At 50.5% G+C, this 23,289-nt stretch overlaps 3 protein-coding genes across 3 annotated transcripts in view; 1 reads left to right on the forward strand and 2 right to left on the reverse strand.

Annotated features, from left to right (window-relative positions):
* The window catches only part of LOC144737177 (suppressor of tumorigenicity 14 protein homolog), a 78,952-nt gene extending 66,698 nt beyond the window's left edge, over positions 1–12,254 (reverse strand). Inside the window, exon 1 of the mRNA XM_078619899.1 lies at positions 12,038–12,254. The gene's annotated coding sequence lies outside the window, so the exon portion shown is untranslated. The remainder of the gene's footprint in view (positions 1–12,037) is intronic.
* The window catches only part of LOC144737186 (MAM and LDL-receptor class A domain-containing protein 1-like), a 328,015-nt gene that overhangs the window by 230,384 nt on the left and 74,342 nt on the right, over positions 1–23,289 (reverse strand). The window lies entirely within an intron of this gene.
* Positions 23,148–23,289, forward strand: part of LOC144737178 (uncharacterized) — a 22,314-nt gene continuing 22,172 nt past the window's right edge. Inside the window, exon 1 of the mRNA XM_078619900.1 lies at positions 23,148–23,234. The gene's annotated coding sequence lies outside the window, so the exon portion shown is untranslated. The remainder of the gene's footprint in view (positions 23,235–23,289) is intronic.

The following is a 23,289-nucleotide window of genomic DNA, read 5'->3' on the forward strand; positions in this document are numbered from 1 at the left end:
ACGCAAACTCCAAATATACAGCAGCAGGCATCGTCAGGATCTGGGTCGAACCCACGACCTCCTGTATACCAGGCGAGGTAGTCAACATCTCCTAACTACCGTGATGATGATGATGAGAGATACGCAAATTCCAAATACACAATAGGCGTCAAGGTCTGGATCGAATCCACGACCTCCTGTATATCAGGCGTCTTTCACACCATGCGGAGCCAACCACGCTAATCGGAGGTGCGGGGGAAGGATAAACACAATAAGTAATATATTTTTTTCATTTAAACATGCTTTAATGAAATGTACCGTACTAGTAATGGAAAAACTCCATGACTCCAGGAAGTGGCCCCGAAGCTTGCCATAATGTAAGAGACCGTGGGCAATTACAGCCAACGTCAGTTGACCGTGGGCAATTAGACCCAAGTCGAAACATAACATATACAAAAGTAATGTTTAAAAATATATATACATTTTAAATGACAGAATATAGTATTGTCATCAGTATGACATAAGTATACCAAGTTTGCAGTCGATACCACATTGGGAAGTGGGTAAAAATTGAGGTACAAGATTTGAGGATACAACAACAGACAGAGTGAGTTAATAAAAAGCACGTAAAAAAAGCACTTCCTAACAGATGACTTTGTCAATCTAGATGACGACGTTAAAAGTGCACAAGCTTCAGTTCCTTCCCAATATCGGCAGTGTCCCAGACGGCTGCAGAAGCAGCGCATCTGAAACAGCGCGCAATGCAGTAACCACCGACTTTGTTCAATGGGCTTAGCCAAAAGCCTGTGCTTCTGCGAGGATGACCGGATGGGGTCTAAGCTGGTAAAATTAATTTTACAAAAAGTTTAGTTTTAAACCACACACGCCGCACAACCCAAGCAATGCACCACTCCAAAACGGAGTTGTGTAATCTTGTTTCTTTCGGTAAATTCACGTAGAAAGAAAAAATACATTTAATAGCATACGACGTTTCGATTGCAACACAAGCAATCATCATCAGGTCCAAAGGAAAGAGAAAACAAACCTAGTAAACTTACAAATACAATGCAATACAACACAGAATCGGCTAACATAACAGTCAACACCCCACCTGGTTGATTACGTTCTTCCAAAGATTGCTAAATTTGAGAGACACAAAACACAGACACGGAGACACACAGACAGACACATAAGCAGAGAGAGATAACAGAGACACAGAGAAAGACACACATAGGGTGCTGACTCTATGTTGTATTGCATTATATTTCTAAGCTTACTAGGTTTCTTTTTTTCTTTTTTCTCTTTCATTTATACCTGATGACGATTGCTTGTGTTGCAATCGAAACGTCGTATGCTATTATTGAATTTTTATTTTTATTTCTAGTTCCAAATCAAGTTTGTGTCATCTTCTTGGATGGTGAGAGAGGAGAGGTCAGTCGTGAGAGGCTGGAGGCGAGAGATAATAAAGCCTCCCATTATATCTCTCGTCTTGAGTCGAAGACTGTGTTTGTTCATAAGCCAATTGATTACATACTCTTAGGTTTTTCGGTAAAGTCACGTAGTTAAAAAATAAAAAATTACAGAAATAATAATAGAAATAAAATAATAAATCACGACGTTTCGGAGGCAACACAAGTCTCCGTCATCAGGTGGGACCGTCACAGCCAGATTTACTGTCTCAAGTGAGGCAAAATTGCAAGAGTCAAGCTCTTAAAAACAAGTTTAAGGCGGGAGGGAAGGGGGAGGGGCTTATCTGAATGTGGCAGCCAATGAGTGGAACGTATTGGGGGGTGGGCGGGGCTAAAAGAGAACAGTTGGTGCATCTTGTTGATTCTAGATTTGAAGCTTGTGTTGCCTCCGAAACGTCGTGATTTTTATTTGACTTTTATTAATTTTATTTTTTACCTACGTGACTTTACCGAAAAAACCTAAGAGTAAGACATCTTGTCGATGTTTTACCCGATGTTGGTTGACAATCCAAATACAACAAAGGAGAGGAGAGTTGTTGATTGATTACAGTTGATAATAGATTTTCCAGGATACGATTTTACCCGGCTTCCAATGTTATCCAGTGGTCCCAGGCAGAGCTGGCAAAACCGCTCTGAAGGTGATCGGGCACCATGTAGCGTGACACAAAACGTAGCTATGCTCGATTTCAACGTCATATATACAGAGTACATTATGCAATACATACTTGTTAAACAATGACAAGTATGCAAGTAGATACACCACCCCATGTGAAAGTCTTCGAGATTGGATTGGCAAGTAGGGTAAGGTAAATACAGTAACTTTATAAGGTATCGTCTATTTGTGTGCTTATTCATCCCAATTGAATCCAGCAAACACATTTCAAGCACAAAAAAACAAAGAATGGAAGAATGTGCAAAAATAAGCGATTTTAAACAATGATTAGTGAAAATCCTGTGCCACCGAAGCCACTGGATAACACTGGTCAACACTATTTTTCTGGCATAAGGTATTCCAACGGTTTTAAGGTAATTTTGGGGTGCTGATTCCAAATCTGGCATCAGTTTTTGTCTATCACATCAGGTTTTTGAGATATCAAATATTGCATTTTCAATAAAAACTGCAGAAGAAAAATATTAAATAAATGTGGATATCTACATAAAATTATATTATAAACACACTCTCCTAAAAATACAGCACCATATTTTGACACTAAAGCAGTCACTGACTCGCAACAACTTGCAATCATAAGTGACAGAGTTAATTTCGGGTAAAATCAATGAAAATGGGGTATGCCGATAGCATAAAAATGAGATGTGATAGAGCAAATCTGAGATCAGATTTGGAATCAGCACCCTGAAATTAGTCTAAAACAGCTGCAAAAGTCCAGGCCAGAAAAACATGTTTTTTTTTTGTTGACCAGTGCAATCGATCATCTCCTGTCGATTATTCTGCGAGATGATTTGGTCCCAAGAGGGAAAGAAATTTGGAAATCTTCGCCACCATCAGCCATAGTCAAGCCACTGCTGGATGATGAAAGCCTCCTAACCCCATCATCAACATCATGCAAGTGTAGTGTATTGAATTGTAGAATACTGTACGATAGTGTACTGTATGCCAATAAACAATTGTATGCCAGTGAACTGTACTGTATTCTAGTGCACTGTACTGTATGTAGTACACTGCACTGTACGATAGTACACTGTACTGCACGATAGTGCACTGTACTGCACGCTAGTGCACTGTACTGTATGTGGTGTACTGTACTGTATGCTAGTGCACTGTACTGTACGCCAATGCACTGCACGATAGCACACTGTACTGTACGCTAGCACACTACTGCACGATGGCGCACTGTACTGTATGCTAGTACATAGAACTGTATGTGGCGCACTGTACTGTAAGCTAGTACACTGTACTACACGCTAAGCAGAGGTGGGACAAAGTCATTGTTATGCAAGTCCAAGTCGAGTCGCAAGTCATCAAATTCATGACTCGAGTCTGACTCGAGTCCAAGTCACATGACTCGAGTCCACACCTCTGCACGCTAGTGCACTGTACCGCATGCTAGCGCACCGCACTGTACTGTAGCCAACGCACTGTACTGTACAATAGCGCACTGTACTGCACGATAAATCACTGTACTGTACGCTAGTGCACTGCACGCTAATGCACTGCACGCTAGCGCACTGTACGCCAATGCACTGCACTGTACGCTAGTGCGTCGTACTGTACGACAGTGCACTGTACTGCACGCTAGTGCACTGTACTGCACGCTAGCACACTGTACTGTACGACAGTGCATTGTACTGTGTATATCACACTGTACTGTATGCCAGTACACTGTCCTGTATGACAGCACACTGTACTGTACACCAGTGCACTGTATGCTAGAGCACTGTACTATATGATAGTGCACTGTACTGTAGGCTAATGTACAGTGTTGCATGCTGTGCGTACTGTGCCGTGCAGCAGTTTCTAGATTGTCGTGTTTTTGTTGTTTGGCTGGAACCGGGTTCGCCTGTAAAATCAACAACAAAAATGAATACAGTGCACGTGTACAGTATTCCTTAGCGTCGGATATCTGCTTGCCGTGACGTCAATTGTCCAGACACCACTCACAGGATGACGTCATTAACCTGTGTGAAATGTCGCTTTTTGGTAACAGGATGACGTCCTTAACCTGTGTCAATTCTCACTTTTTAGTAACAGGATGACGTCATTAACCTGTGTCAATTCTCACTTTTTGGTAACAGGATGACGACTTTAACCTGTGTGAATTCTCACTTTTTGGTAACAGGATGACGTCATTGGTCCGTGTTGATTCTCAGTAGTTATGGTGACAGGAGAACAGGCGGGAGTGTTTCAGGAGGGGTTGGGGTCGTGATTGGGGTAGTGATAGTGATAGGGGTTGGGGTAGTGATAGGGGTAGTGATAGGGGTAGTGATAGGGGTTGGGGTAGTGATAGGGGTAGTGATAGGGGTTGGGGTAGTGATAGGGGTAGTGATAGGGGTAGTGATAGGGGTTGGGGTAGTGATAGGGGTAGTGATAGGGGTTGGGGTAGTGATAGGAGTTGGGGTAGTGATAGGGGTTGGGGTAGTGATAGGGGTTGGGGTAGTGATAGGGGTTGGGGTAGTGATAGGGGTTGGGGTAGTGATAGGGGTTGGGGTAGTGATGGGGGTTGGGGTAGTGATAGGGGTTGGGGTAGTGATAGGGGTAGTGATAGGGGTTGGGGTAGTGATAGGGGTAGTGATAGGGGTTGGGGTAGTGATAGGGGTTGGGGTAGTGATAGGGGTTGGGGTAGTGATAGGGGTTGGGTTAGTGATAGGGGTTGGGGTAGTGATAGGGGTTGGGGTAGTGATAGGGGTTGGGGTAGTGATAGGGGTTGGGGTAGTGATAGGGGTTGGGTTAGTGATAGGGGTTGGGGTAGTGATAGGGGTTGGGGTAGTGATAGGGGTTGGGGTAGTGATAGGGGTTGGGGTAGTGATAGGGGTTGGGTTAGTGATAGGGGTTGGGTTAGTGATAGGGGTTGGGGTAGTGATAGGGGTTGGGGTAGTGATAGGGGTTGGGGTAGTGATAGGGGTTGGGGTAGTGATAGGGGCTGGGGTAGTGATAGGGGTTGGGGTAGTGATAGGGGTTGGGGTAGTGATAGGGGTTGGGGTAGTGATAGGGGTTGGGGTAGTGATAGGGGTTGGGGTAGTGATAGGAGTTGGGGTAGTGATAGGGGTTGGGGTAGTGATAGGGGTTGGGGTAGTGATAGGGGTTGGGGTAGTGATAGGGGTTGGGGTAGTGATAGGGGTTGGGTTAGTGATAGGGGTTGGGGTAGTGATAGGGGTTGGGGTAGTGATAGGGGTTGGGGTAGTGATAGGGGTTGGGGTAGTGATAGGGGTTGGGGTAGTGATAGGGGTTGGGGTAGTGATAGGGGTTGGGGTAGTGATAGGGGTTGGGGTAGTGATAGGGGTTAGGGTAGTGATAGGGGTTAGGGTAGTGATAGGGGTTGGGGTAGTGATAGGGGTTGGGGTAGTGATAAGGGTTAGGGTAGTGATAGGGGTTAGGGTAGTGATAGGGGTTGGGGTAGTGATAGGGGTTGGGGTAGTGATAGGGGTTAGGGTAGTGATAGGGGTTGGGGTAGTGATAGGGGTTAGGGTAGTGATAGGGGTTAGGGTAGTGATAGGGGTTAGGGTGGTGATGGGGGTTGGGGTAGTGATAGGGGTTGGGGTAGTGATAGGGGTAGTGATTGGGGTTGGGGTAGTGATAGGGGTTGGGGTAGTGATAGGGGTTGGGGTAGTGATGGGGGTTGGAGTAGTGATAGGGGTAGGTGTAGTGATAGGGGTTGGGGTGGTGATAGGGGTTGGGGTAGTGATAGGGGTTGGGGTAGTGATGGGGGTTGGGGTAATGATAGGGGTTGGGGTAGTGATAGGGGTTGGGGTAATGATAGGGGTTGGGGTGGTGATAGGGGTTGGGGTAGTGATAGGGGTTGGGGTAGTGATAGGAGTTGGGGTAGTGATAGGGGTTGGGGTAGTGATAGGGGTTGGGGTAGTGATAGGGGTTAGGGTAGTGATAGGGGTTGGGGTAGTGATAGGGGTTGGGGTAGTGATAGGGGTTGGGGTAGTGATAGGGGTTGGGGTAGTGATAGGGGTTAGGGTAGTGATAGGGGTTAGGGTAGTGATAGGGGTTAGGGTGGTGATGGGGGTTGGGGTAGTGATAGGGGTTGGGGTAGTGATAGGGGTTGGGGTAGTGATAGGGGTTGGGGTAGTGATAGGGGTTAGGGTAGTGATAGGGGTTGGGGTAGTGATGGGGGTTGGAGTAGTGATAGGGGTAGGTGTAGTGATAGGGGTTGGGGTGGTGATAGGGGTTGGGGTAGTGATAGGGGTTGGGGTGGTGATAGGGGTTGGGGTGGTGATAGGGGTTGGGGTAGTGATAGGGGTTGGGGTAGTGATAGGAGTTGGGGTAGTGATAGGGGTTGGGGTAGTGATAGGGGTTGGGGTAGTGATAGGGGTTGGGGTAGTGATAGGGGTTGGGGTAGTGATAGGGGTTAGGGTAGTGATAGGGGTTGGGGTAGTGATAGGGGTTAGGGTAGTGATAGAGGTTAGGGTAGTGATAGGGGTTGGGGTAGTGATAGGGGTTGGGGTAGTGATAAGGGTTAGGGTAGTGATAGGGGTTGGGGTAGTGATAGGGGTTGGGGTAGTGATAGGGGTTGGGGTAGTGATAGGGGTTAGGGTAGTGATAGGGGTTGGGGTAGTGATAGGGGTTGGGGTAGTGATAGGGGTTGGGGTAGTGATAGGGGTTGGGGTAGTGATAGGGGTTAGGGTAGTGATAGGGGTTAGGGTAGTGATAGGGGTTAGGGTGGTGATGGGGGTTGGGGTAGTGATAGGGGTTGGGGTAGTGATAGGGGTTGGGGTAGTGATAGGGGTTGGGGTAGTGATGGGGGTTGGAGTAGTGATAGGGGTAGGTGTAGTGATAGGGGTTGGGGTGGTGATAGGGGTTGGGGTAGTGATAGGGGTTGGGGTGGTGATAGGGGTTGGGGTGGTGATAGGGGTTGGGGTAGTGATAGGGGTTGGGGTAGTGATAGGAGTTGGGGTAGTGATAGGGGTTGGGGTAGTGATAGGGGTTGGGGTAGTGATAGGGGTTGGGGTAGTGATAGGGGTTGGGGTAGTGATAGGGGTTAGGGTAGTGATAGGGGTTGGGGTAGTGCATAGGGGTTAGGGTACGTGATAGAGGTAAGGGGTCTAGTGGTAGGTGATAGCGGGTTGGGGTAGTGACTAGGGGTCGTGGCTAGTGATAGGACGTGCTAGTGGGTAGTGATCACGGGGTTAGGGTAGTGACTACGGGGTTGGGGTACGTGATCAGGGGTTGGGGTAGTGATAGGGGTTCGGGTAGTGACTCGGTGAAGGGTAGTGACTAGGGGTTCGTGCTAGGCTCGGGTACGGGTACGTGATCACGGGTTAGGGTAGCTGATAGGGGTTGGAGTGCTACGAGACTGGAGGGTTGGAGCTAGCTGATAGGGGTAGGTGTAGTGATAGGGGTTGGGGTGGTGATCGGGGTTGGGGTGGTGATAGGGGTTGGGGCAGTGATAGCGGGGATGGGGTAGTGCTCGTGGTAGGGTTGGTGATGGTGATCACGGGGTAGGGTGGGACTAGGCAGGGTTGGGGTAGGTGATAGGGGTCACGGTGTACGTGACTAGGGGTACGGTGTAGTGACTAGGCACGGTTGAAGGTGGTGATCACGGGGTAGGGGTAGCTGATACGGGGTTGGGGTAGTGATAGGGGTAGGTGTAGTGATAGGGGTAGGGGTGGTGATAGGGGCTTGGGGCTAGCCTGTTAGGGGTTGGGTAGGTCACGGGGTTGGGGTGGTGATAGGGGTTGGAGGTGGTGATAGGGGTTGGGGTGGTGATAGGGGTTGGGTGGTGATCGGGGTTAGACGAGCACGTGACGTGATAGGCTAGCACTGTAGTGATAGGGGTTGGGGTCGGTGATAGGGGTTGGGGTAGTGATAGGGGTTGGGGTAGTGATAGGGGTCAGGTGTAGTGATAGGGGTAGGGGTGGTGATAGGGGTTGGGTCACGTGATAGGGGTTGGGGTCGGTGATAGGGGTTGGGTGCTAGTGATAGGGGTTGGGGTAGTGATACGGGTGTTGGGGTACCGGGATTAGACGCGTCGGGGTATGCCGGCACGGACGCTGCCGATTCATAGTACCCAAGCTGGACTACCCCGGCTACCCCCCGGCCATGGATTCACCCACGCCCAGCCGCCTTTGTCTCCCCCAGTGGCGATGTTTACACATCGCACCAGTTACTCGTTTGAGGCTGAGTCGACCTAGGGGAGACCCAGGAGCGGTTCAAATAATCGTCACCGGTGGTTGCCGTGAGCGGGAATCGAACTCGGGTCGCCGAGTTCGTAGCGCAGCGCGCTAACCACTGCACTACAATGCGTTACGCTTCCGCATGTGCGGGTCACGTGACAGATGTGGCGTCACATCTCACATGCCGTGCAAAAAATAACTGCATTATTGAGCTCCCCCCCCCAAAAAAGGTATATTTTTATAATGTTTGCATGGTGTACAGTCTGGAAAGTAGCCACATGGCAAATTTCCAGTTTTTTGCATGTCGGGAAGTACGCTAAACATTTTGAACAGACACACATTCACAACTGGAGATGATGATCCATCTCTTGATGTCCAGCACCTGTGCTTAAAGCGGGACGCTTCCTATGTTTCTGGCACCACCCTCCGATCCAAAAGACAAATACCCCCCGTGTAGACCCCCCCCCCACCCCAGTTACCGGTTCAGATAATCGTCACCGGTGTCGTCGGCGATCGTGAGCGGGAATCGAACTCGGGTCGCCGGGTTTGTCGCGCGTGACCGCTACTGCCAACACCGTCGCTCCGTCCCGCGTGCACTCAAAACGCGGAAACGACGCAACCCCCCCCCCCCCCCGTGCCTCACCCGAACAGCAGCCGTGACGCCGTCTCAACGAAAACACGCTGGAAGCACCTCGCACTGGCCGAGTGACCGATACTCAGCATTGCCCGGTGTGGGGACCACCTGCAAACCACAACCACCTGCAAACCTGCAGCTGCCACCCAACTGCCATCCAACTGCCACCCACCTGCCACCCACCTGCCATCCAACTGCCACCCACCTGCACACCAACTGCCACCCACCTGCCACCAACTGCCACCCACCTGCCACCAACTGCCACCCACCTGCCACCCACCTGCCACCCACCTACACACCAACTGCCACCCACCTGCCACCCACCTGCCACCCACCAACTGCCACCCACCTGTCACCCACCTGCCACCCACCTACACACCAACTGCCACCCAACTGCCACCCAACTGCCACCAACTGCCACCCACCTGCCACCCACCTGCCACCCAACTGCCACCAACTGCCACCCAACTGCCACCCAACTGCCACCCAACTGCTACCCACCTGCACACCAACTGCCACCCACCTGCCACCAACTGCCACCCACCTGCACACCAACTGCCACCCAACTGCCACCCAACTGCCACCCAACTGCCACCCAACTGCCACCCACCTGCCACCCACCTGCACACTAACTGCCACCCACCTGCACACCAACTGCCACCCACCTGCCACCCACTGCCACCCACCTGCCACCCACCTGCCACCCACCTGCACACCAACTGCCACCCACCTACACACCAACTGCCACCCACCTGCCATCCACCTGCCACCCACTTGCCACCCACCTGCACACCAACTGCCACCCACCTGCACACCAACTGCCACCCACCTGCCACCCACCTGCACACCAACTGCATACCAACTGCCCCCCACCTGCCACCCACCTGCCACCCACCTGCACACCAACTGCCCCCCACCTGCCACCCACAGGCCGACACTCCACATTCCCTGGTGCGGGAAACCATCCGCAAACCACCAATATCTGACTCATTAATCAGCCAGCCAAGCCTCACCCCCCCCTCCTTGCCTGCAAGACACCGTCAACGCACATCTCGCCGATTGACACGTTCAGCCACCGTGAATCAAAATGAACACCAACTTCAGTCTCTCCGAGGTTAGCTGCAGGCAATGGTATCTTAACCTGGGGTGAGAGATGCCCTTTCTGGGGAGTGCGAGACATGGGCAGATTTTTTTCTTTGAAGGTAAATAATCAAAAACACAAATTAAGGATGGGCAAACGCAAGTCACAACTAACTTTGTTTCATCAAACCCCACGTATGTATTGACATTGCGCACTTTTTATTACGACTGAGAAATAAAGGTGCGTAAGGCTGCAGTAAAGGTTATAAGGTCTACCTACAGTAGCTCTCTGGGATCACGCAGTGCGTGTGTTTTCAACATTGTTGACGTGTAGAATCACGCAGGTGAGGTTGGGGTTCACGTGGTTGGACAAACAGGTTGAGACCCACCGGGTACACACACACACACACATCCAGGTGACTCACCTAATACACACACGTGAGACGCACCTAGTACACTCACACAGGTGAACATCATCTTCCCACACCGGTCTACACCATACAGGTAAGACCCCCGTCTATAAGACCAGCGTATAGAAATCTCAGGCAGGTAAGCCTCACCTGGCCACACTATCACACGAGTAGGAGCTGCCTGGCTGCAGGTACGTACGCAGGTAAAGCCACGCCAGGTAAGTTATAAAGGTAACACTCACCCGAGCATATGTTAACATAGGGAAGCCAGTAACTGTGCAGGCTCAGGTGTAAGGCCTCACACACCCAGGTACACACATTCAGGTATAGCTGACAAGGAGACACACACACCTACACACAGGTAAGACTCATCTGCCCTCACCGGTACACACCATACAGGCAAGGCCCCCGTCTGTAAGACCAGCATATAGAAATATCACGAAGGTAAGCCTCACCTGGCCACGATATAAGGCGCGTAGCTGCCGCTTGGCTTCCAAAAGATGTTAGGCAAGGCACAGTCGGGTATGTGATCTCTCTCTCTCTTAAACGTGTTTATTTTTGGCAGGTGTAAGGCCCCCAAACTTGATGCTGTTGTTGTAAAGCTCTTTGTGTCAGAAGCGAGCGACCTGGCAATCACAAACGAATGCTGCATGCGGCTCAAGGAAGTGGGCTAATCGTCATTGTAATCGTCGTGTGGAAGTGACTTTATAGCAGCAGCAGCAGCAGCTGCCACAGGACTCGAAACGCGCGGTGATGTTGATTCTAAATGTGGAGGGGGTAAATAAAAAAACGGAGAAAAATCCACGCGACCACGCGGACACGCAGAGAGAGAGAGACACGCAGATTCCAAATATACAGCACGACCTCCTGTACACCAGGCGAGGTAGTTAACATCTCATAGCTACCGTGATGATGATGATGATGATGAGAAAGACGCAAACTCCAAATATACAGCAGCAGGCATCGTCAGGGTCTGGGTCGAACTCACGACCTCCTGCATACCAGGCGAGGTAGTTAACATCTCCTAGCCACCGTGATAATGATGATGATGAGAGAGACACGCAGATTGCAAATATACAGCATGACTTCCTGTATACCAGGCGAGGTAGTTAACATATCCTAGCCACCGTGATGATGATGATGATGAGAGAGAGACGCGCAAACTCCAAATATACAGCAGCAGGCATCGTCAGGATCTTGGTCGAACTCACGACCTCCTGTATACCAGGTGAGGTAGTCAACATCTCATAGATGATGATGATGAGAGAGAGACACGCAAACTCCAAATATACAGCAGCAGGCATCAGGGTCGGGAACGAACCCACGACCTCCTGTATACCAGGCCAGGTAGTTAACATCTCCTAGCCACCGTGATAATGATGATGAGTGAGAGAGACACGCAGATTCCAAATATACAGCATGACTTCCTGTATACCAGGCGATGCAGTTAACATCTCCTAGCCACCGTGATGATGATGATGAGAGAGACACGCAAACTCCAAATATACAGCAGCAGCAGGCATCGTCAGGATCTTGGTCGAACTCACGACCTCCTGTACACCAGGCGAGGTAGTCAACATCTCATAGAGGATGAGAGAGAGAGAGACGCAGTCACCACGCAGGTAAAGGCCGCACCCGCACAGCCTCTCTGAGGCGACATGGCTTACCTGGCCACTCGCTCCGTTCTCTCCTCTCCCGATGATCTCTTCCTATTTGTCGCGCGACACGATGTCCCTCCCTCCTGTCCACCCTCACGACGAGAGAGAGAGCGAGCGATGGTCGACCTCGTCGACTCGACGAGGAGGTGAAGGACGAGGGAGAAGGTGGGGAGACGCCGGGAGGAGGAGGAGGTGGTGGGGGTGAGGTGAGTGAGATCAAAATGGAGTGCTGGGGGTGTGGAGGGTAGCGAGGCGGGGCTCGCTCAGGTGACGCGACCGATGCGTCACCCACCTCACCCCCTCCTCCTCCTCCGATCCCTACCCCTCCTACCCCTCCTACTTCCTACCCCCTCCTCCTACCTCACCCCCTCCCCCTCCTCCTACCCCCATCCTCCTACCCCCCTCCCCCTTCTACCCCCTCTCCTACTCCCCCTCCTACCCCCCCCTCCTACTCCCCCTCCTACCCCCTCCTCCTACCCCCATCCTCCTACCCCCCTCCCCCTTCTACCCCCTCTCCTACTCCCCCTCCTACCCCCCCCCTCCTACTGCCCCCTCCTACTCCCCCCCTTCTCCTACCCCCTCCTCCTACCCCCCTCCCCCCTTCTACCCCCTCTCCTACTCCCCCCTCCTACTCCCCCCCTTCTCCTACCCCCTCCTCCTACCCCCCTCCCCCTTCTACCCCCTCTCCTACTCCCCCCTCCTCCTACTCCCCCCTTCTCCTATCCCCCTCCTCCCCCTCCTCCCCCACCCCCACTTCCTCCACCCCCGCCCCTCCCCCCCTTCCCCCCTCCTCCATCCCTCCTCCTCCCCCCCCTCCTCCCCCACCCCCACTTCCTCCACCCCCGCCCCTCCCCCCTTCCCCCCTTCTCCTCCCCCCCTCGTCCCCCACCCCCACTTCCTCCACCCCTCCCCTCCCCCCTTCCCCCGCCCCTCCCCCCTTCCCCCTCCCATCCTCCTCCCCCCCTCCTCCCCCACCCCCATTTCCTCCACCCCTCCCCTCCCCCCTTCCCCCCTCCTCCTCCCCCCCTCCTCCCCCACCCCCACTTCCTCCACCCCCGCCCCTCTCCCCTTCCTTTCCTCCCCTCTTCCCCCCTCCTCCATCCCTCCTCCTCCCCCCCTCCTCCCCCACCCCCACTTCCTCCACCCCGCCCCTCCCCCCTTCCTTTCCTCCCCTCTTCCCCCCTCCTCCACGCCCCCCCCACCTCCTCCACCAAAGACAAAGACCCCCCCCCCCCCCGTGTAGCCTCTAACAGTCTGTCGGGGCAAGTGCTGTTAGCGAGTAGCAGCAGCTTTAGAAGCCGGCGCTGTGGCACGCGAGGGGGTGGAGTGGCAGGACCGCCTTTGTCTCCCCAGTGGCGATGTTTACTACACAGCGCACCAGGTTCCCGTTTGAGGCCGAGTCGACCTAGGGGATGAAGCCCCCCGTTTTAGGTGATCGCTGTGAGTGGTGTTGTTGGGTGGACGTGAGCTGGAATCGAACTCGGGTCCGTCGGGGTTCTGAGCACCGCTCCCCCACTCATCATCATCATCGATCACTCATCATCATCGATCACTCATCATCATCATCATCGATCACTCATCATCGATCACTCATCATCATCATCATCATCATCGATCACTCATCATCATCATCGATCACTCATCATCATCATCATCGATCACTCATCATCATCATCGATCACTCATCATCATCGATCACTCATCATCATCATCGATCACTCATCATCATCATCATCGATTACTCATCATCATCATCGATCACTCATCATCATCATCATAGATCACTCATCCTCATCATCATCGATCACTCATCATCATCATCATCGATCACTCATCATCATCATCATCGATCACTCATCATCATCATCATCATCGATGACTCATCAACTAAACTATATATTTTTTTTTATTGTGGACGGGAGACACGAGGAAGAACTTCCCAACAACAATCGCCTTTGTCGGCTACACGGGGGCGGGGCGGAGACACCTTTGTTGTATGGGGGGGTGGTGGGTGAGAGCAATCTGTAGGGTAGCCTGCGGGCGCATAAATTATGTTAATTTATTGCATTCACATTCGGACCTAAGATAAAGGAGCCCCTCCCCATCCAGCCTAAGCGCGTGTTCACCACAAGGTCCGTGTCCCTCCAACCCAGCAGCTTAAAAAGACGCTCCAAGCCTGGTGGTGTTTCATTCAGACGCTGTCTTTCCGACAGACCTGTTCTTCACCTGAGGACGACTGCTTGCGTTGTGGCCGAAACGTCGTGAGAATTGTATTTTATAATGTTTTATTTTTATTATTTTATTATTTCCCTTCTACGCGACTTTACCGAAAGAACCAAGAAGATGCCGTGTGTGGGGTTCAAGCAGGAGCTGATCTCTTGCGAAAGGTGCCCTTTGCTGTTTGAACAACTTAACACAACAGTTTCATTGCCAGAAAGGGCCGTCCATAAATGACGTCACGCACCTTGGGGCGGGGGGGGTCAGACATTTGTGACGATGGGTGACGAGGGGGGGGGGTGGTTTGAGAAATGTGACGTCACATCAAAATGCGCAACTTTAAATAAATATAGATAAAGCACGTTCTACTTAATTAAATAGACTTTTTAATAAATGTTTTCCCCTACAACATCAGAGTACAGCGCCACATTAAATACGCACTACAATGACAATAGTTTAAAGCGATTTGAAGCATGTTTTATATTTTTTTTGGGGGGGGGGGGGGGGCAGAGCTTTGTGACGTCATATTTGAGGGGGTCAAAAATCGTCCAAAATCGCGTGACGTCATTTATGGACGGCCCCTTTGACCGACTTAACACACTTCCTGTGGGATTGCCAGCAAAGGTTAAAACCACTTCTTGTCATTTTTTGTTCCATACGCTATTGGGATTATTGTACGTCGCACCAAAGTGTTCCATTGTTGTTAAGGCTGAGTCAACCCAGGGGGAAGCCCCAACGAGCCGTGTTTCAGACATCACTCAGCACTGTGACGTAGACCACCCGTATAGCCTTGACATACTGTTGGGGCAAGTGTTGTTACACGAGGGGGTGGGTGGCCAACACACAAAGACAAAGATCCCCCGTATAGCCTTGACATACTGTTGGGGCAAGTGTTGTTACACGAGGGGGTGGGTGGCCAACACACAAAGACAAAGATCCCCCGTATAGCCTTGACATACTGTTGGGGCAAGTGCTGTTACACGAGGGGGTGGGTGGCCAACACACAAAGACAAAGATCCCCCGTATAGCCTTGACATACTGTTGGGGCAAGTGCTGTTACACGAGGGGGTGGGTGGCCAACACACAAAGACAAAGATCCCCCGTATAGCCCTGACATACTGTTGGGGCAAGTGCTGTTAGCGAGCCCCTATGAAGCCCGGCACTGTGGCACACGAGGGGGTGGGTGGCCAACACACAAAGACAAAGATCCCCCGTATAGCCTTGAGAGACTGTTGGGGCAAGTGCTGTTAGCGAGTAGCACCTATGAAGGCCGGCACGGCACGCGACGGGGTGGGTGGACAGCACCACGCCCGGCCGCCTTTGTCTCCCCAGTGGCGATGTATACTGCACACCGCACCAGGTACTCATTCGAGGCCGAGTTGACCTAGGGGAGGCCCAGGACCGGTTCAAACATCCGCCACTGTTATTGGCCGTGAGAGCGGGAATCGAACTCGTGTCGCCGGGCTCGGACCGTGGCGCGCTAACCGTTGCGCCACCGCTCCCCTCATCCCCCGCCCGCCCCACACACCACCCACGCATACAGACAGGTAAGGCAACGCAGGTGTGGCAAGAATGCGTGGACCCTCTGGATAGGTATGTCCCGCATTGTATCATCGGTATACAGCACGAGGAAGACGTGGGCGCGCTGATGAGTTCCAGGTTTCGTTGGCCAGTCGCGGCAAACATCGTAAGCGGGCAATAAGCGAATCAGAGCGTGAATCGGAGTATAGAATTGTAGGATAACACTGAATTGATGATTCATGTTCAAAGATTACAGTACGGGGACTCCTCCACTCGCGGACGAGTTAGGTTCCAAAGGTCTGCTCATGAGTCCAACTTTACTCCTGTGTCAATTCCAAACACGTTGTATGGCGTGTACAATAAACACGGGGGATGGATTTACAAGTTGTATAATCTGCAGATGAAGATGCCACTGGTTTTTCACATTCTGCAGATGTAGATGCCACTGGTTCTTCACGTTCTGCAGATTTAGATGCCACTGGTTCTTCACACTCTGCAGATGTAGATGCCACTGGTTCTTCACGCTCTGCAGATGTAGATGCCACTGGTTCTTCACGCTCTGCAGATGTAGATGCCACTGGTTCTGCACGCTCTGCAGATGTAGATGCCACTGGTTCTTCAAGTTCTGCAGATGTAGATGCCACTGGTTCTTCACGCTCTGCAGATGTAGATGCCACTGATTCTTCAAGTTCTGCAGATGTAGATGCCACTGGTTCTTCACGTTCTGCAGATGTAGATGCCACTGGTTCTTCACACTCTGCAGATGTAGATGCCACTGGTTTTTCACGTTCTGCAGATGTAGATGCCACTGGTTCTTCACGTTCTGCAAATGTAGATGCCACTGGTTCTTCACGTTCTGCATATGTTGATGCCACTGGTTCTGCACGCTCTGCAGATGTAGATGCCACTGGTTCTTCAAGTTCTGCAGATGTAGATGCCACTGGTTCTTCACGCTCTGCAGATGTAGATGCCACTGATTCTTCAAGTTCTGCAGATGTAGATGCCACTGGTTCTTCACGTTCTGCAGATGTAGATGCCACTGGTTCTTCACACTCTGCAGATGTAGATGCCACTGGTTCTTCACGTTCTGCAGATGTAGATGCCACTGGTTCTTCACGCTCTGCAGATGTAGATGCCACTGGTTCTTCACGTTCTGCAGATGTAGATGCCATTGGTTTTTCACGTTCTGCAGATGTAGATGCCACTGGTTCTTCACGTTCTGCAGATTTAGATGCCACTGGTTCTTCACGTTCTGCAGATGTAGATGCCACTGGTTTTTCACGTTCTGCAGATGTAGATGCCACTGGTTCTTCACGCTCTGCAGATGTAGATGCCACTGGTTCTTCACGCTCTGCAGATGTAGATGCCACTGGTTCTTCATGTTCTGCAGATGTAGATGCCGCTGGTTCTTCACGCTCTGCAGATGTAGATGCCACTGGTTCTTCACACTCTGCAGATGTAGATGCCACTGGTTCTTCACGTTCTGCAGATGTAGATGCCACTGGTTCTTCACACTCTGCAGATGTAGATGCCACTGGTTCTTCACACTCTGCAGATGTAGATGCCACTGGTTCTTCACGTTCTGCAGATGTAGATGCCACTGGTTCTTCACACTCTGCAGATGTAGATGCCACTGGTTCTTCACACTCTGCAGATGTAGATGCCACTGGTTCTTCACGTTCTGCAGATGTAGATGCCACTGGTTCTTCACACTCTGCAGATGCAGATGCCACTGGTTCTTCACGTTCTGCAGATGTAGATGCCACTGGTTCTTCACACTTTGCAGATTTAGATGCCACTGGTTCTTCATGCTCTGAAGATGTAGATGCCACTGGTTCTTCACGCTCTGCAGATGTAGATGCCACTGGTTCTTCACGCTCTGCAGATGTAGATGCCACTGGTTCTTCATGCTCTGAAGATGTAGATGCCACTGGTTCTTCATGCTCTGAAGATGTAGATGCCACTGGTTCTTCACGCTCTGCAGATGTAGATGCCACTGGTTCTTCATGCTCTGAAGATGTAGATGCCACTGGTTCTTCACGCTCTGCAGATGTAGATGCCACTGGTTCTTCACGCTCTGCAGATGTAGAAGTAGCAAATTTAGCACGTAAGTCTGATCATGGATCTAATCTAAAATCGCTTTAACGATTCCAATTGTGCTCCTGCTATTCAATGCACTCTACTCTAATGATTTGGCCAGGATATTATTGAAATCCTAAGATAATATATTAGATATATTTAAAACAAAAATACGTATTTTAAAAACCCCTAAGATTACTCTAAGGGTTTTAAGTAGAGGATTGTAATAAGACTATCAGAATCAGAATATGTATTTTCACCTGGCAGTAATCCGATGAGCTGTTAAGCTGTTTTTCACAATCAACGCTGCATTGGCTCACCCCACCTCACGCTGACCAGAGTGGTGAAGTATGGTCAAACAAAACTCCCCCCCCCCCCCCATCTCACTTACTCAATCACTCATTCACCCATTAACCCACTCAATCCACTCAACCACTTACTTTTGCAAATGTAACTCAGGTCCAGGTTTCTGGAGAACTCGCCTGGTAATCACAAAATCAACCGTAAACTAAATAATCAAATCACAAAATCATCTAACTATACTCACCTACAATCTTATGTACTCACTCATTCACGCATTAACCCACAACATTCACTCAACCACTCACTTTGCCAAATGAGACTCTCACCCTTGTCTCCTGAGTTCTCAACTGGTGAAACGAATCTCGACTTGAAGCTTTCGTGACTGCAGGAATCCATATTCTTGGGACTTTCGGTAAAGTCACGTAGATAGGTTCAAAGAAAATAATGCTTTCCCGCTATTTTTTTTCCTGATGACGATTGCTTGTGTTGCGATCAAAACGTCGTAGTTTTTTCGTAGTTATTTTCTTTTAACCTATCTACGTGACTTTACCGAATGACCCCAGAATATGGTTATACAAAATCAGCTAGAAAATTGAAACTCAACCATCACATCACTCAATCATCTACCTATTCACCGACAATCCCACTGACCAACTCACTCATTCACCTAGTAACCCACTCATTCACTCAGCCACTCACTTTGCCAAATGAGGCTCTCTCATCCTGGTAGTTTGAGTTTTTAACTGGTTATACAAAATCAGCCAGAAAATTGAAACTCAATCATCACATCACTCAATCATCTACATATTCGCCGACAATCCCACTGACCCACTCACTCATTCACCCGCTAATCCACTCATTCACTCAGCAACTCACTTTGCAAAATGAGACTCTAATGCTGGTATCTTGAGTCCTCAACTGGTTATACAAAATCAGCTAGAAAATTGAAACTCAATCAACTACATACTCACCTACAATCCCACTGGCCCACTTACTCATTCACCCGCTAAGCCACTCATTCACTCAGCGACTCACTTTGCCAAATTAGACTCTCATCCTGGTATATCAAGTACTCTCCCGGTTATCAAAAAAAAATCAACGTTTTTTTGACACTTCAGATTGATATGGTGCTGTCATTCAAGTTCAAGTTCATTTATTAGGTATAGCCCTGTGAGCCGTTCGGCTCTTGAATCGGGTGCAACAAAAAAACAAAAACATGAACAAGAAAACATCTTAAATTGACTATATGACTAAGCGCAAACAGAAAATCCAAGAAAAGACAGCAAAATATTGCAGAAAAAGCACGGTACACCAACACTGTGTGCAAAAATTCCAGTGGGATGCAAGTCAAACAACAACAACAACAACCACAAGACAACTTAGATTAAGGCCATCAGTCTAACTCCGTACTACAACAAACAAACATGGCCAAGCCAAAAAACTTTTCGAAATCACCAAAATAAAGCCACAAAAGCAATGAAACATATTCTTGATCTTTCAGTAAAGTCACGTAGAAGGGAAATAATAAAACAAAAAAAACTATATTTTATTATTTCCCTTCTACGTGACTTTACTGAAAGATACAAGAATATGAATCCCTGCAGTCACGAAAGCTTTAAATAGCAACGAAACAGTGATCATAGGAACTGTGACCGAATTTTCACAATAAACGTCAACAACATGTACCACCAAACCCTGCAGCCATAGCTGGCTGTATGGGTCACTGCCATCTAGTGGCAACTTGTGTTGCTGTGACGGTTGCTGCTCGGACACAAAAACACATTGTCCTGCGGAGGGAGCTGGTAGGAACGTTGGGTTGCTCGGTCAATGGCCTGCAGGGTCAACGGCGGCGTGGTGTATTCCGCAAATATGGCCGACTGTGAGGGCGGGCACAAGCCGGCGTGAGTAGGTTAAACGTTGAGTTTTATAAGGGCACCACGGGGTGACCAGCCCCTCCCCACCCAGCCCCTCCCCACCCAGCCCCACCCCCACCCAGCCCCACCCCTCCCACCTTCCACCCAAGCCCTACCCTCCCCACCCTCCCCTCCTCACCCAGCCCCACCCTCCCCACCCAGCCCCTCCCCACCCTCCCCACCCAGCCCCACCCTCTGCTCCCTACCCAGCCCCACCCTCCCCACCCAGCCCCTCCCCACCCTCCCCACCCAGCCCCTCCCTCCCCACCCAGCCCCTCCCTGCACGACAGACGGACGGACACAATAATCCCCTGTGGGCTGGTGTAACCAGGAGGTTGCTACCAGTGAAAGTGCTCCTTAGCAGCAGCAGCAGCACCGCGACGGAGACTGCTCAGAGGTATTCAAGACGTGTGCGTCTCTGCAACTGGATGGGCGGCGAGATGGGCACGCAGCCTGGCGTTTAGCATTTAGCGTTTAGCCAGCAAACTTGGGTCACCAAGTCTGCAACGTCCAAAGCCAGTGGCTGGAGTAGGTCCGCTGGCTCCGGGCTCAGGGGGGAGATGTTAACTACCTCGCCTGGTGTGCAGGAGGTCGTAGGTTCGATCCCGACCCAGACGCGTGCGGTATATTTGGAGTCTGCATGTCTCTTTCATCATCATCGTCATCATCACGGTGGCTATGAGATGTTAACTACCTCGCCTGGTATACAGGAGATCGTAGGTTCGATCCCAAACCAGACGCCTGCTGTATATGTAGAGGTTGCGTCTCTCTCATCATCATCACGGTGGCTAGGAGATGTTAACTACCTCGCCTGGTATACAGGAGGTCGTGGGTTCGATCCCGACCCTGACGCCTGCTGCTGTATATTTGGAGTTTGTGTCTCTCTCTCTCATCATCATCATCACGGTGGCTAGGAGATGTTAACTACCTCGCCTGGTTTACAGGTCGTGGGTTCGATCACGACCCTGACGCCTGCTGCTGTATATTTTGAGTTTGCGTGTCTCTCTCTCTCTGCCCGTGGTCGCGTGGATTTTTCTTCAGGTCCTGCGGTGTTTTCTCCCCCTCCACATTTAGAAACGCGTTTAGAGTATTTGGCGGAAGAAAAATTAACCCGTAAAAACTAAGTTTTTCACTATAAATCCTTGATATGCGTGCTAGAGTCCTCTCGTCCTCTGGCTTGAGATGGCTGCCACCTATGGGTCAGATGATTTCCTGCCACCATTAAGCAATTGGTAATTAAATATAATTTTTTTTTCCTAAAAAGTGTCAAATTTTGGAAAAAAAATTTCACGAAAATAAATTGTCACGCACAACGAGTCTGTGTGTAAATTATCAGCTCGATTGGATCACAGGAAGTGGGTAAAAAAACGACCGAAAGATTTGCACGGTCGTAAGTGCGCAAGCAAGCAAGCAAGTGAACTTAATATAAAGGATTTAATAAAGGATTAAAAAAAAAACATTTCCACGTGATAAGACACTTCGTTGGGCTATTAATTGTGGGCAGGCCGCTTCTAAGAAAGAGCTTTACCTGATAAAATAAAAAATAAAAGTAGTTTAACACGTAGGTAAAACATAAATGAAAAAACAACTACATTAAATCACGACGTTTCGGAGGCAACACAAGCTTCCGTCTTCAGGTGGAACCGTCACAGCAAAATTGCCGTATCAGGTTAGCGTCTCGAAAAGCTGTGACTTCCCGTATCGTCGTCTGTCAAAAACTCTTAACAGATAAGTGAAAATCCTCCCCGTAGAGGGAATTAATAATTATAGATTTGAACTTCAAATCTAGAAGTAGTTTAACAGTTTAGTTGCGTCCTCATCCATCTCAGAAGCATGCATTGAAGATTACTTAGAGCTGGTGGCTGATATGAATTTCCACGCGACAAGCCACTTCGTTGGGCTATCATTAGTGGCCAAGTCGCTTCTGAAAATGAAGTTAATAGGTCAGTGAGCCTCTCCGAAACTTTGTGCTCCCATCGTATTTGTGTAATGTTTGTTGCTGTAACGTTCTGACCTGCCCCTACTGGGCATCTGTGAACAAAACGCTTTATTGCTAATCGGATTCCACCTGCAGTGTCAATAAACATTGTTATTCACTCAAACTTGTCACTCACTCACCCTGTCACTCACTCTGTCACTCACTCACTCTGTCACTCACTCTGTCACTCACTCACTGTCACTCACTCACCCTGTCACTCACTCACTCTGTCACTTACCCTGTCACTCACTCTGTCACTCACTAACTCTGTCACTCACTAACTCTGTTACTCACTCTGTCACTCACTCACCCTGTCACTCACTCACACCTGTCACTCACTCACTCTGTCACTCACCCTGTCACTCACTCACTCACTCTGTCACTCACTCTGTCACTCACTCACTCTGTCATTCACTCTGTCACTCACTTACACCTGTCACTCACTCACACTGTCACTCACCCTGTCACTCACTCACTCTGTCACTCACTCACTCTGTCACTCACCCTGTCACTCACTAACTCTGTCACTCACTCTGTCACTCACTCACCCTGTCACTCACTCTGTCACTCACTCTGTCACTCACTCTGTCACTCACTCACCCTATCACTTACTCACCCTGTCACTCACTCGCTTTGTCACTCACTCACTCCTGTGCCCCCCCCTCTCCACGCGGCCCAAGGTGAGCCGTGACGTCACCTCCGGGCGAATCCAAGAGGCGACTTCGAGACGGGGGGGATTGGTGTGGATGGGGGTGCATGGGAGGGGGGTGGGGGGCGGGGTGGGGGTGCGGTTGGAGGGGGGTGGGGGGAGGCGTGTGGGTGGGTGAGGGGGAGTGTGGGTGAGGGTGAGGGGGGAGGGGGCAGGGGTGGGGGGTGGGGGGTCAGAGGAATGTTGGGTGACAGTGGAGGGCACCATTCGGCGCAGCACAGAGACCCGCCGGAGGGCGTCAGCAATCACCACCACGGCGATCACAACAACAACAACAACAACCAACAACAACAACAACCAACAACAACAAGGATATAGAGTGGGGAGTGGAGGGGGTTTCTCTCCCCCCCCCACCCCCCCAGCCCCCCCCCCACCCCCCCCGGCCCCGCCCCCCCCGTCTTGGAGCGGCAGTGGACGAGTCCGCGGCCGCCAGGTGAGCGCGAAGCGACTCGCGCGGGACTGTACGACACTGTACGCACTGTACAGGTACTGTACACAAAGTTGTGGTGGTGGTGCTGGTGGTGGAGGTGTTGGTGGTTGT

This window comes from Lampetra planeri, chromosome 65 (assembly GCF_965212315.1).
Source record: "Lampetra planeri chromosome 65, kcLamPlan1.2.h2, whole genome shotgun sequence".
NCBI classification, from domain to species: Eukaryota; Metazoa; Chordata; class Hyperoartia; order Petromyzontiformes; family Petromyzontidae; genus Lampetra; species Lampetra planeri.